This window comes from Lissotriton vulgaris, chromosome 4_1 (genome assembly GCF_964263255.1).
Source record: "Lissotriton vulgaris chromosome 4_1, aLisVul1.2, whole genome shotgun sequence".
Lineage (NCBI taxonomy): Eukaryota > Metazoa > Chordata > Amphibia > Caudata > Salamandridae > Lissotriton > Lissotriton vulgaris.
In genome coordinates, this window is record NC_141691.1 from 2,134,112,021 (window position 1) to 2,134,124,195 (window position 12,175).

Sequence of the window (12,175 nt, forward strand, 5' to 3'; positions counted from 1 at the left end):
TCCTACCTGGCGGCCAAGACATGGAACTCCCTTCCCACCCACCTTCGGCTGACCCAGGACCATCTCGCCTTCAGGAAACAACTCAAGACCTGGCTGTTCGAGCAATAGCAGACCCCCTTCCCCCAAGCGCCTTGAGACCCTCCGGGTGAGTATTGCGCTATACAAATGCTATGATTGATTGATTGATTGATTGAGCAACATTTTGGTGAGACAACCGGGAAAGATTGGTTTCTTGAGCTCAACTGCCGCCAAAAGGACAAGGACTCGAGCCTGAATGGATTCATCTGCATAAACAAAGACGAAGAGCAGACGCCATCATTGATTAGAAGTTCTGCGGGGCAGAGGTCGCAGCCTTCACAGGGTAAGGACTTAATCTGATCCTTAGTCCCAGTGAGCAGCGTATTGCAAACTTAGAAGCGTGGATACATTTTGCTTTTTCTCTAGTCAGCACGATAGAGAGGGTAAAGTTGGCTTCTACTGTTTTGGGGTCACTGTAGGGGACACACGGTACACCTCATCCCTGAGTGGTAGTAAAGCATCTTCTCTCCCTTGGCTGTAGGTGCTAGGTAAATGCTAAGTTTTGAACAAAAAGAATAGTTTTTTTTCTGTTAACCATTCTAGACTGATATTTATATTTCGTAATATGATGCATGTCTAACCGTTATGTCGTGTTAAGTTAGTCTCTGCAATTAATGAAATAGTAACGCATCTTTGGGAGCAGGATTCAATGTTTGCTAGTTTACTGCTATAGATCGACTCGTACTGCTCTGAACTAACAATTGCATTCTGTTACAGGTCGCTACATTTTCATTTGCGTCTGTCTATCGTTTAATGTTAAATGTCCTTTTCAATGCATTGATTGTTTTTAGAGCTCGTAACCGGCAGATTGTTTACAGTATCGCCCCATGTACCCTGTTTCCCAAAATAAGAGACGTATCTGTGAAGATTTAAAGAATCTCAAGACAATCCAAATATGTAAAATCCTTAAAACAAGTTCCCCAGTCCATCAAGGAGACCCCATTAAGCCATGTGCAAGTGTGGACCCCACCCATGGTTGGAGGTTAGGGACATGCTGCCATGAGTGGCATGACCTCACCAAAGTGCCCGCATTCCCCTGGCCTGAGGGGAAACCTTCGATATCAACATCATGGAATGCACCAGAGCTTACATCCGGGGCAGACAATGGGGCCAAGAGAGCGAAATAAAAATGACCCTGCTGAATCTATAGGCCGACCCAGGGAGGCGGAAACATGCAAAGCACATAACTCTGCAATTAGCAATCCCAAGGGAGAGAGCTCCAGCTCCTTCAAAACCAACAGAGAGGGTGAGACGAGAGGGTGGGGCCCACCAACACAGAACAAAGATATAGAGGGCATGCTGGGGACCCTGCGGGTGCTTAAAGATGTGCTCACATCACTGACAGTACAGGGCCACACTGAGAAAGGCCCCTTGGTCATAATGTTAGTAAATGGGACACCATGTCACTTTCTATTGGATACAGGGGAGGCAAAGCCCTGCTTGCGGTAAGGAGCAGCACCTGTGTCCAAGAGCACTTGCACAGTACAGGGAGTCATGGGTTCCATGGCACAGGTCCCCCTCACATAACCTCTTGAACTAGAACTAGGAGGAAACTAGCTCAAGGGACAATTGCTATACTGTTTGCCCCCCTGACTAATATATTAGCACAGAACCTGTTCTCCAAACATAGTGTGTCCATCCAGTTCATCAAGGATGGAGAAGTGTGGCTCACTGGTTAGAGCAAGACTTGGCTTGGTAGTTTAGTCTGCCCTGTTCCCATGATGCACTGGGCCAGGGACAGACTGATTTGCATATAGCCAGGTTCTGAGCTGGGATGGTGCAGTGAGATAAATAACGGTGATGGATCAAGCCCTGATCTTTGGACTGGGTAAGAGTGGTCTGTTTAACTCAGACACTCTGTTCATCACCACCCCCTTTTCTGAATCATTTTTGGCCACTATAGGTGTGGCAGGGTATACTCAGACATGAGTCCCTTTCTCACTGCTCCATCAGGATTCAAGCAAGCCGGGCTGAAGAAGGCTGAAATGCCAGAAACCGGTCCCCGGTAGCTTGTCTCCTTTCTGGTGAAGAATTGGCTTGGTAGTTTAGTCTGCCCTGTTCCCATGATGCACTGGGCCAGGGACAGACTGATTTGCATATAGCCAGGTTCTGAGCTGGGATGGTGCAGTGAGATAAATAACGGTGATGGATCAAGCCCTGATCTTTGGACTGGGTAAGAGTGGTCTGCTTAATTCAGACACTCTGTTCATCACCACCCACCTTTTCTGAATCACTGGTTAGAGCAGGCAGACCCTGAAGCAGAGGTCAGACCCGGGACCAGGGTTCAATTCCCGACACGGCAGGGTCTTGAGCTCAAATGTCCTCGGACTCGAAAATTCTCGCTTCGGTGCCTGACCTAATCATGGGTTCACACTCTGCAACTCTGGGCATTAATCTTGCTTAATCTCCACAACGGCCCCCTGCGGCGGGATACCTGGCTTTCACCTTGGGGATGCCCTGTAGGGGCTATCTCACGGGGAAAATCCAGGACGGGTTCCCAAGGCAAGCGCTTAGAGACCCCTGGGTGATAAGCGCTATATAAATCCAATATACAATACAATACAATACAATACTGTTCCAAGTTCCTCCCCTGAATCCCCTCTAGAAGACAAACCACCAGGGCGATCCCGGACTGTTGAGACCATGCCAAAGGGTTAGTCCAGGATCATATGTGGGAACCTCTTAGAGCTGTGTAAATCAGCTCATCAATGGACCAGCCGTGCACATCATTTCTTAGCAAGAACAACCAAGAAGGTAGCATGTGGGGTGCGAGGTGAGCCTGAAGCCTAAGACCATGGCACGCACCGACCCACTGCAACAAGACCATGTGCAACCACGGGGTAATACGTCCAGCCTTTGTCACCACAGGTGATTCTGGGAAGGGAATATTTGGGGGATCCATGCAAGCCATACCTCATTGGACTACCCAGGGTGTCTAGTTTCAAGAAATGTGTGGGTTTGGTTGGTTTCCCTAGATGGCCGCGATCCTGTGACCAAAAAACAGGTGCCCCCCACAAAACCAGTTACTTTTATGATAGGATAGTATGATGTGGGCCATTTTCTGTTGCAGCTGTTAGCCTACCAACACAAATGAGGTACTATTTTTATCGGAAGACCTGGGGGAATGCTGATTGGTAGGAAATGTGTGTCAGCCCTGTGATCAGACAACTTTCCCACACAGAAATTTGCAAACAAAATATTTTTTCAGCAAACTTGAGGTTTGCAGGGGATTCTGGCTGGGGAAATGTTTGGGGATCCATGCAAGCCATACCTCATTGGATACCCCAGGGTATCTACTTTTGAGAAATGTGTGGGTTTTGTAGGTGTACCAAGATGGCCGCTGAGTCTGAGGACAAAAGCTAAGGTGACTGCCTCTTGCAAAACTAGGGGGCATATTATCAAGGGGGTTTATCTCCGCTTTTTTGGCTTTAAAAGCCAAGAAAGCGGAGATAAAATTATCTGCCTATTACCTAGCTGTCGCTAACACCAGTTAGCGACAGCTAGTAGGAGATAGCGACCATCTTGGTCCCCACTTTGCATGTCAGTGATATTTATCACTAATGACATGCAAAGTGGGCGTGCCAAGATGTTAGCAACTGGAAACAGTCGCTAACATCGCTATCTCCTATTACCAACTTTTGGAGATATTCGCGCTAAGCGTGAGTATCTCCAAAAGATAACACCTGCCCTGAGCAGTTCTTAGCCATGTTATCCAATGGGAGGTGGATAACATGGCTAAGAGCATTAGCTCGGTAATGCATGAATATCGCTGACTTTTCAGGGATATTCATGCATTGCGGCTGATTTTTATCGCATTTGCGATAAACCTTGGTAATACCAAGGTTTATCTGCGATAAAAATCGCCGCAGCTCAGCGGTAAATTTTTGTCTCTAACCAAGCAGTAGCGATAATTATCGCTATTGCTTGGTAATATTCAAATGGACAGAGAAATTGGAATCACAGCATAATTTGCCTGCACTAGTCTTGTAATCCCTGTCGGTATTAATGCCAAAAAAGGTGAAAACCATGGGCTGGAAGCACAATTCCCTATACTTCCTAAATTTAGAAGCTGATTTAAAGAACCTAGCATTCAACAATATACAAATACATAATAGCCCGGCACACTTTATACACAACTTGTAACAGATTCAGGAAACAATTCAAAGGATTTTGTTCAATAGACGAGTCGATGTTCGTCTTCAGTTTATTCTTTATTTTTCATTCTCTAAAAACTTTAGAAAGCACCACTTTTGAAACCGCCAACGCATTTCCTCCCTTCCAGGGACTTCTTCAGGGCTCGAAAAGTTAATACAAAGTGTTCAATTTGTCAATGATTCATATGTTCACAACAGGTCATTTTTGAATCTTAGTTTAATGCCCTTTCTCATGTATTGAACACAGTATTTAGGCAAGAAAGGGTCTTTGATAGGGAACAGTGTCCCGGATGCAGTAATTTCGTTCCCGCAGTGGAGGTCCTCGATCGTGTCCGCCTCACATGGTACGCCAAGGTGCATGGTAATATGCCCCTTGGTCCTTTCAAAGTAGGTAATTTTGATGTCTCCACCATATGTTTTGGGCCCTTCCCTATCACAGGTACTTGCCCCACCCACACAAATGAGGTACCATTTATATAGGCATACTTGGGGAAATGATGGGTGGTAGTACATGTGTTGGTTCTTTCGGAAGCTTGAACATTTTGGCACAGAAATGCAAGGAAAATGTGACAGTCACATTTTGAGGTTTGCAGGACATTGTGGGTAAGATAACTTGTTGGGATCCACAGACAGACATCACCATGCAGTCCAATGGGTGTTTAGTTTATGACTATATCTACAGTTTGTAGGTTTTTCTTAGATGCAATATACACCTTGGCATAGAAAAGTAAAAGGAAAAAATAACTGCACAACTATCTATTCCTCAAGCACACACACATACTGGTTGGATTTGGCACGAGGGCGAGTGATGGTTCAGTATATAGAATTTTATTAACAAGAGATTTCACAAAAATGAAATACACAGTCAGTAATTGAAATGACAAAAAACTGAACCAGTGACTCACTGCTTGTGAGCTGTAAAGTCATGTCCATGCCCCAACCACTTTACAGGCCATTCACACACCTATCTTACGTGATACACACAGGACCATTCACACTACTAAGCACGGAACCAACGCATTACAACATTCATACAAAAGTACAAGGTACAACCTACTTGAGAAAGACAGAAAATACAAATATTACTGCACAACCCTCTATTCCTCAAGCACACATACATCATTCTGGTTGGATTTGGAATGAGGGTGAGTGATGGTTCAGTATATACAATTGTATTTACATGGGATTTCACAAAAATGAAATGCACTGTTAATAATTGAAAGGGCGAGCAACTGAACCATTGACTCAGCTTGTGAGCTGTAAAGCCACGACAAGGCGCCAACCTCTTTACTGGCCATTCATAAACTTTTCATATGTGTGACACATACAAAACCGTACGCACCTCCTGCCGCGGGCCCATCACATTGCAACACTCACACCAGCAGACAGCACCATTCATGGGCCCATCACTTTCACATGCCCACATTCCTGACTCAGCAAACACACGAGCTCACAGATTGTGTGGACTAGCATTTGGCTAGCACTGTGTATCGTGACCAGCAGTAAATCTCTACTAATACACCACCATCCAAGCGCCAGTCCACACACACCGCCAGCCAAGCGCCAGTCCACACACACCGCCAGCCAAGCGCCAGTCCACGCACACCACCAGTCAAGCACCAGACCACGCACACTCCCAGCCAAGCGCCAGTCCACGCAGACCACCAGCCAAGCGCCACCCTACACACACTGGCAGCCAAGTGCCAGTCCATTCACACTGCCAGCCAAACATCAGTCCACGCACACCACCAGCCAAGCAACAGCCTACAAACACCTCCATCACATTTAGGGTTTTTTAATACAAAAAAGCAAACACAAACAAATTGTAACTAGATAGAAATCTACTATCACAAAATCTGAAACTAAATACATTGCACAAATACCAACCTTGAACCTAAACAAAAAATATAAAACAATACAGACCAGGCAGTTCACTTTACCACTCATGGATGCTTCCAAAAATTCTTATGAGTGTGGTACATTCTAAAACAATGAGGCACACAAAGCGCAGGGTTAGAAGGACACTCGGGCAGTACATTTGAGTCTCCTTCCGTGTACCTCTTCACCAACAGACTCTACATCTCCTACTGGGAAAGTCTTTTGAGGGTGTAGGAGGAATATGAACAGGACAGTGGTGATTTTTCAGTCTAAGTACATCATCCACCACTCCAACTCTTGGATCACTTACCTGTTCCACCACAGTAGTAAGGGAATGATACCATTCATCACCATTCATTTTTTGACAGGTGGGAACGCCCCGCGGAAGTGACGTAGGAGCCGGATATCCCGCCCCGGATGTCCCTCCCCCGGAAATCCCTCCCCCGGAAGCCCCTGGCAGGAATTCTGGGGCCGGAAGACAATGGCCGGAAGCCCCCGGCCGGATTTCCGGGGGTGGAAGGCCAGGTCCGGAAGTCCAAGGCCTGAGGACGCCCCCCAGAGGGACCGTGGTGGAAGTGAGGCAAGTGTAGTGTGCGAGTGCCCTTCACACAGGAATTAATGGATGTGTGTCAAGGGGTGTAGAGTGATGGTGTGGGGTGCCTAGGGCTAGCAGCAAGGCCGCCAGTAGGACCTACAGGGGTGTTTTAGGGTTGTGGGATGGATGAGCAGAGAATTACCTGTGTGCGCCATTTTTGTTGGGTCAGCAGGGACATGCCGGGGCAAGCAGGGACATGTCTGGGCATGTCCACTGGCTAGTAGAGGCTGTAGCCTGATGTTGCTTGAGCAGCGTCGAGGTCCATCTGTGGAATGGGAGCCCTAGAGTGTTTCAGGGTCTTTTTTGGGAGATAGGCCAGCCCTCCAGGAGGCGTGCCTGTTGCCGATGGAGTTCCTGAGTGGTGGCCTGAGGCGTGGGGGCGTGCCATAGGCAGCAGCGGGAAGGAAAGCCATTGGCCCTAAAAGAGGAGGGAAGTTAGGCCATTGGATTGGGATGGTGGTAATTTTGCCGCCTAATTTTAAAAAGTCTATGGGTGAAAGTGACAGCATTTATGAAAATAAAAACAAGGGTTATGCAATTGTGAATTCTTTTACATATGTGGTAATGTATTTGGGGGTGATAAACATGGTCATCTTGTAAAACAGCAGCAGGGGATTGGCAACATGTCCAGGCAGTGTTCTGTAACTTGCTAGACTGTGCTACATCAGCCCCAGACTACTAGGGTGCCTGTGCAATATCTTGCACAACCTAAGTTTAAAGGGCCTGGTGTAAAATGATTCCTATTGTGAAAAGGAAAAAATAAATACATATTTTAAATGTCTCTGATGTAAAATGATGTCTGTTATGGAGACCAAAAGAGGGGAAATAAATAAAAACACCCTCTTTGCAGTTGTCATTTCATTCTTTCTAAAGGAACTTAATGTTTGAGGGATAATAAACATGGGCCTGTATGTAATGCAACTGTGTGGGCTGTGTATCAGGACAGTGCCTGGTTCTTTATCATACTAAGGTGCTGTCACAGACCTAAACAGTAAAGTTTCTGGTGCAACATAATGCACAGCCAAAGTTGAAATGCACAATGTAAGTGACAATTACTAAAAGAAAATAAACCTTTTTAAAGGCACTGATGTAGAATGATACAAGTCATGAAAAGGAAAATAAAATGCATAGTGATGACATGTGTTGTGTATTGTGTTTTTCTTTCTAAGTGAGGGTAATGTGTTGGGGTTTATTAATAAGGGTCAGTATGTAGGGCAAAACCGAACACCACGCCAATCTACACCACACCAAATCGCAACATCCTACACATTGCACCACCGGATACAAGTATACTTATACCAGATTATAACATCCCACACTTTATAGCAAGCCATATAACATGCTATCATATTGTACCCCACGCACCCATCAACCCCTCCCTTAGTTCCCTATGGTTCCACCACAGACTACATCACACCATGCAGTATACATGCCATTCAATACCACAACTATCCATATATAGGAGCAATTACATGCAACATCACAGCACAGCAGGACTATACAACAACAAAGTTCACTTAGTACATATCACCACACCGCACCGCACCACCGAACACACCAACATACCACACAAGACAATCTCATATTGCACCACTCCACTTGAGTCTACCTCACTACAGCCCATTATATCATGCACCAACATATTCCATCATGTCACATCATCAATTTTCAACACCACCTCTCTCAGTACCACACCACTCTCAACACACACACACAATACCACACCATGCTACACTTTCTCGGACTTTGGCACACCATATCAATACGTCTCACCTTAAAGGTCTGTGTACCACATCACCAAATACCACATAACACCATACCTCACCTTACCACACTAAATTGCCATGCAATTACTATACAATTCAATGGAGTACAATAGCCAAGAACACACTGGACTCCCCACACCGCCCTATACCACCCACTGCAACACCACATCAGTCTAAACCATACCTACCTGCTTCTTTACATATGTTACATCAAGACACAAGTCTGACACAGATAAGGAGGGTATTCAACATCTAGTATAAACCATCTATCTATTATGGCAAAACTCTTCCTGTCACTTTGCCGCCCCTCACAGCACCCTTGTTGACTTCATAACTCCACACAGGAACATACAGTCTATGGTGTACAACACAACACACCCTACTGTACCACAACACCCCTCCCTGTTCACCATACCACATATGCCACATAGCAACACTAAATCTAACACCACACTAATGCGCACCACACCAATCTACACCACACCAAAACGTAACATCCTACACATTGCACCACCAGATACAAGTATAGTTATGCCAAATGACAGCATCCCACACTTTATACTAAGCCACATCACATGCTATCATATTGCACCACACCCATCCATCAACCCTTCTCACAGTTCCCCTATGCTTCCACATCAGACTACAACACACCATGCAGTATACATGCCATTCAATACCACAACTATCCATATAAGAGCAATTACATTGCCCAGCACAGCAGAACTATACCACAACAAAGTTCACTTAGAACATATCACCACACCGCACCACCTAACACACCAACATACCACACAAGACAATCTTATATTGCACCACTCCACTTGAGTCTACCTCACTACAGCCCATTATATCATGCACCGACATATTCCATCATGTCACATCATCAATTTTCAGCACCACATCTCTCAGTACCACACCACTCTCAACACACACACACTACCACACCATGCCGTCCTTTCTCAGACTTTGACACACCATATCATTAAGTCTCACCTTAAAGGTCTGTGTACCACGTCACCAAAATGCCACATAACACCATACCTCACCTTACCACGCTAAATTGCTATGTAATTACTATACAACCCAATGTAGTACAGTAGCCCAAACCACACTTGACTCCCAACACCACCCTACACCACCCACTGCAACATCACATCAGTCTAAACCATACCTACCTGCTTCTTTACATAAGTTACATCAAGACACAAGTCTGACACAGAAAATGACGGTGTTGAACATCTAGTATACACCATCTATCTATTATTGCAAAACTCTTCCTGTCACTTTGCCGCCCCTCACAGCACCCTTGTCGTCTTCATACCTCCACACAGGACCATACATTCTATGGTGTACAACACACCCTACTGTACCACAACACACCTCCTTGTTCACCATACCCCATATGTCACATAGCACCACAAAATCTAACACCACACTAATGTACACCACGCCAATCTACACCACACCAAATCGCAACATCCTACACATTGCACCACCGGATACAAGTATACTTATACCAGATTATAACATCCCACACTTTATACCAAGTCATATCACATGCTATCATATTGTACCCCACGCACCCATCAACCCCTCCCTTAGTTCCCTATGGTTCCACCACAGACTACATCACACCATGCAGTATACATGCCATTCAATACCACAACTATCCATATATAGGAGCAATTACATGCAACATCACAGCACAGCAGGACTATACAACAACAAAGTTCACTTAGTACATATCACCACACCGCACCACCCAACACACCAACATACCACACAAGACAATCTCATATTGCACCACTCCACTTGAGTCTACCTCATTACAGCCCATTATATCATGTACCAACATATTCCATCATGTCACATCATCAATTCTCAACACCACCTCTCTCTCAGTACCACACCACTCTCAACACACAATACCACACCATGCCACACTTTCTCAGACTTTGGCACACCATATCAATACGTCTCACCTTAAAGGTCTGTGTACCACATCACCAAATGCCACATAACACCATACCTCACCTTACCACACTAAATTGCAATGTAATTATTATATAATCCAATGTAGTACAATAGCCAAGAACACACTTGACTCCCCACACCGCCCTATACCACCCACTGCAACACCACATCAGTCTAACCATACCTACCTGCTTCTTTACATAAGTTACATCAAGACACAAGTCTGACACAGAAAAGGAGGGTGTTCAACATCTAGTATAAACCATCTATTATGGTAAAACTCTTCCTGTCACTTTGCCGCCCCTCACAACACCCTTGTTGCCTTCATAACTCTACACAGGACCATACAGTCTATCGTGTACAACACAACACACCCTACTGTACCACAGCACCCCTCCCTGTTCACCATACCACATATGCCACATAGCAACACTAAATCTAACACCACACTAATGCACACCACACCAATCTACACCACACCAAAACGCAACATCCTACACATTGCACCACCAGATACAAGTATAGTTATACCAAATGACAACATCCCACACTTTATACTAAGCCACATCACATGCTATCATATTGCACCACACCCATCCATCAACCCTTCTCACAGTTCCCCTATGCTTCCACATCAGACTACAACACATCATGCAGTATACATGCCATTCAATACCACAACTATCCATATAAGAGCAATTACATTGCCCAGCACAGCAGAACTATACCACAACAAAGTTCACTTAGTACATATCACCACACCGCACCACCTAACACACCAACATACCACACAAGACAATCTCATATTGCACCACTCCACTTGAGTCTACCTCACTACAGCCCATTATATCATGCACCAACATATTCCATCATGTCACATCATCAATTTTCAACACCACATCTCTCAGTACCACACCACTCTCAACACACACACACTACCACACCATGCCGCCCTTTCTCAGACTTTGACACACCATAGCATTAAGTCTCACCTTAAAGGTCTGTGTACCACGTCACCAAAATGCCACATAACACCATACCTCACCTTACCACACTAAATTGCTATGTAATCACTATACAACCCAATGTAGTACAATAGCCCAAACCACACTTGACTCCCAAAATCACCCTACACCACCCACTGCAACATCACATCAGTCTATACCATACCTACCTGCTTCTTTACATAAGTTACATCAAGACACAAGTCTGACACAGAAAATGACGGTGTTGAACATCTAGTATACACCATCTATCTATTATTACAAAACTCTTCCTGTCACTTTGCCGCCCCTCACAGCACCCTTGTTGTCTTCATACCTCCACACAGAACCATACATTCTATGGTATACAACACACCCTACTGTACCACAACACACCTCCTTGATCACCATACCACATATGCCACATAGCACCACAAAATCTAACACCACACTAATGTACACCACACACATCTATACCACACCAAAACGCAACATCCTACACATTGCACAACCGGATACAAGTATACTTATACCAGATTACAACATCCCACACTTTATACCAAGCCACATCACAGGCTATCATATTGCACTCCACCCATCTATCAACCCCACCCATAGTTCCCTATGGTTCTACATCAGACTACACCACACCATGCAGTAAACGTGCCCTTCAATACCACAACTATCCATATAAGAGCAATTACATTACACATCAAAACACAGCAGAACTATACATAAATAAAG